A 4,052-nucleotide genomic window follows, 5' to 3' on the forward strand; every position below is an offset into this window, starting at 1 on the left:
CTCTAAATTTTTCCTTGCGATTTGAGCACACTACTCAAGGTACGGCTCAGGTGATAAGTCATATTGTGCTTGTCGTAGTCCAACCACTGAGGATTACCCATGTTTCTTTCCTGATAAAGATTAGGGCCCTACGAGTCGTAAGGTCTGGTCAAGGGTCGTAGGGTGGAACTCATGATCAAACCAATGAGGTAGCCCTAAGTCACTGCCAAGACTACAAGTATGGTGACGACTCGTGGCCACTGACCATGAGTCGTTACGAGACCGATAACGACTGAGAGTTATTTTCCTGCACGTTTTTCATGAAGGGTAAATTGGTATTTTTCCTTCCTTTACACTATTCCAACAACTTAAAACCATCCTTTGGCCCTATATCCACCCAATTAACATAATCATAAACTACTCTTCTCTCTCAAATTCCCCAATCAAGAGCAAGGCTAGGGTTTCTAGGGATAGGTTATCTATGGCTCAAAGTGTGATTTTTTTTATTCAAATTCTTGGTATTTACAGGCATGTATATCTTCCGTTAAACTTGTTTTTTTATGATGGCAAGCAATGGTTTTATATTCCCATGGTTTTGATGTGTGATTTTGAAATTTGGGTTGAGGGTTTTGGATGATTGTTGTTTAAATGGAATTCTCATGGTTTGTATGCATTTGTTTATGCTTCATTGATGGATTTTGGAACTCATTGGGTGCATGGATATGGTAAAAGAAATGGGAGTTGTAGATTCCCCCAAATTTATGGGTTTTAGTTTGGAATTAGTATTAACCTTAACCCACTTGCATAATTGGTTTTGAAATATGGATAATAACACAGTTTTGTATTCTTTACTAAACTAATGCATTGCATTAATGGCTAAATAGATAAAAATAGTTTTGAAAAGCTTTGGTGGCCATGGACTGATTTAAAAATTGGAACTTTGGAGTCTCATAGCTAATTAGTTTGGTTTTTCATAATGGAATTGGCTTGCAAGCATAATTAATTGGTATGATGATACCATTAGATAAATTTATAAATGGATAACTCCTTGGTTAAATGGATAAATTATGTGTAAATGTTTTAATTTGGACTTAAAGGGGGTTGTGTAGCTCGTTGTAGAAAGTGGAGGTCCCACTGCCGATACTGGAAACCACGTTTGTCGGTAAGGGGGACTTGGTGGCTGTGTGCATAGTTCAGTGGCTAACACACACTAGGGACCTTTAGATGAGGACATCCGAACCCATATCGCCCGTGGGTGTTTCTAGGACGATTAGAGCTACACAACCAAAGTTAATGGTCTAAAATCTTATACTAAACCTTGTTCCTTACGCCTTATATATATGTATGTATGAATTTATATGAACATGTACACTGAGTTTGGTCTTGATTTGAAATGGCATTATTTTATCCCCATCCTGAGTTACATACTAGTGCTCACCCCTTTAATCGTCCTAGAACCCTATGGTTTTTCATAATATAGGGTTCGAAGACACTTTTTTACCCTTGTATAGCGTTAGGTGATTTGGTTCGTCGGTTGGTTCGCAGTGAAGTTATGAGCTTTCATCTTCTAGAAAGCTTAGTCATTCCATCAGTTTCTTTTCATATTTTAGAATTGAAAAGTTCACATTAACATTATCATTGTCATTTTTACTACCATGGTAGGAGGTATGTCCCGATCTAGTTTGATATTCAAATTAGTTTAGAGGCTTTTGTGGATATGTGTGAGTTGAATGGTTGTTATTGACTCTTAGAGCCTACTTTTGAGTATTATTGACTATCTTATATCATGTTTGGTTTCTTCTACTGTTATTTCGGATTATGTTTTGACAGGCTATAGGGGTGGTCTCTGGCCCTCGGTAGGCTTGAGATACTCGTCACAACTAGGACTTAGTTCAAGCCATGACAAACTTTGTATCAGAGCCTAGGTTCAAGGTCATTAGGTGTACATAAGGCCATGTCGAGTAGATTCCTTTTTATGGGTGTGTAGCATGCCACACTTATAAGGGGGAGGCTACAAGGCATTTAGGAATGTTTTCCTTTCTTGTGTTCTATTTCGGTCTATAGAGTCTGGTGTTTTGAATTTCCCTAACTCTTTGTTTTCTCAAATTTTAATCATGCCTCCTCGAAGATCTAATGTTCGTAGAAACTCTTTCGGAACCTCTACCTCTCTCGAGGGCAATGTAGAGGGAACTCTCCCTATTTCTAAAGTACATACCCGATCTAAGGTCCCTGAACCTGATTATGCCACCCCACGTGGCATTCTATATTCGCCACTAGTCCCTCTCCGATTGGTGACACTCATTCTCAGTAACCTCAAGAAGACATCTCTAATGTAAAGTTTCATTATTCTATTTATCTGCTTACTTAATTAATGACATCTCAGTCGCGTCAGTTTGGTATTGTTGGTGCTACTGTGAGTTCTTCTGATATTACTTGAGTTGGGCAGTTTATGAGGTTGAATCCCCCAACCTTCACTAAATCTAAGGTTGAGGAGGATCCGCAAGGATTCATTGATGAGATGGAGAATATCTTTAGGGTAATGTATGCTACTGATGTAGAAGGCGTGGAGTTTACTGGATATCAGCTAAAAGACGTGGCATATCAGTAGTATGAAGAGTGGGAGCAATTTAGGGGGGATGATGTTGAGTAGGCAATGTGGGAGTTCTCTGGTGCTTTTCTTGATCTTTTCTTTCCTCAGGAATTGAGGAAAGCTAAGGTTGAAGAGTTTGTGAACTTGAGGCAATGAAGGATGAGTGTTAAGAAGTATGCCTTGAAGTGCTATCAGTTGTCTCATTATGCTCCAAAGTTGGTTTAGTATGAGGGCTAGAATGAAGAAGTTTACTTCGGGTTTGTCTCATGACTTGGTATTGGAGTGTATGGATGCATTATTTATGTTGTTGAAAAATGATATGGATATATCCAGTCTTGTGGTTATATACAACAAGTTGAGGATGAAAAGAAGAAATAGGAGGAAATTGGAGAAAGGTAGAATAAGAAGTTCAGGTATTTAGAGTAGGGTGAGGGTTAGCAGAATAGTAGAAGAGATGGTAGATAGTGGATCAAGAAGAAGATATGTAGAAATTCTAATTCATATTTTTGGCTAGTGCCTTATATCCAAAGTCGTATGGTGATTGCCAATTTTAAACTAGTAGTGATCCTAAGGCATAGGGTGCCAAGTCTTAGGCTAGTAGAGCTAAGTCAGCCCCATCATATCCTCCTTGTAGATTTTTTGATCAATTTCACCAGGGTTATTTTGATAAGAGGATGAATCGTTGCTTTAACTATGGTCAGCTTGGTCACATGCAGCGGGACAGTCCTGCAGCTAGAGTAGTTACTAGGGCTAATAAGGTCCTGGTTACTACCTCATCAGTTCCTATACCAAAATGGTGCTACTTCTGGTACCGACACTAGCCAAGATTATTTTTATACTCTTGCTACCCATTAGAAATTTAAGGCATCTCCTGATATTGTTACTGATACGTTAAAGCTCTTATCTAGTGATGTGTATTATTTACTTGATATGGGGTCCACTCTTTCTTACGTGACCCCTTATATGGCTGTGCATTTTAATTTTGGTCCTGAAATTATTTTTGACCCCTTCTCTATTTCTACTCTGGTAGGTGATTCTGTAGTCATTAAAAGAATCTATAAGGGTTATGTTGTGTCTATCTTTCATAGGGAGACATTGGTGGATTTGGTAGAACTTGATATGGTAGGTTTTGATGTTATCCTAGGGATGGATTGTCTTCATTTATGCTATGCTTCTTTGGATTATAGGACTCAAAAATTCAGTTTCCAATTCCCTAATAAACCGATAATCAAACAGGAAAGAAGTTCCTTAGTACCAAAAGAAAAGTTTATTTCTTATCTTAGAGCCTAAAAGTTAATTTCCAAGGAGTGTCTTTATTATCTGGTTCGGGTTAAAGATTCTAGTTTCGATGTTCCCTCTTTACAACTTGTCTATGTGGTGAACAAATTTCCAAAAGTATTTCCTAAGGATATTTATAGCATTCCTCTCGATAGGGAAATAGACTTTGGGATATATCTTCTACCCAAAACCCATCCTACCTCTA

This window comes from Capsicum annuum, chromosome 10 (genome assembly GCF_002878395.1).
Source record: "Capsicum annuum cultivar UCD-10X-F1 chromosome 10, UCD10Xv1.1, whole genome shotgun sequence".
NCBI lineage: Eukaryota > Viridiplantae > Streptophyta > Magnoliopsida > Solanales > Solanaceae > Capsicum > Capsicum annuum.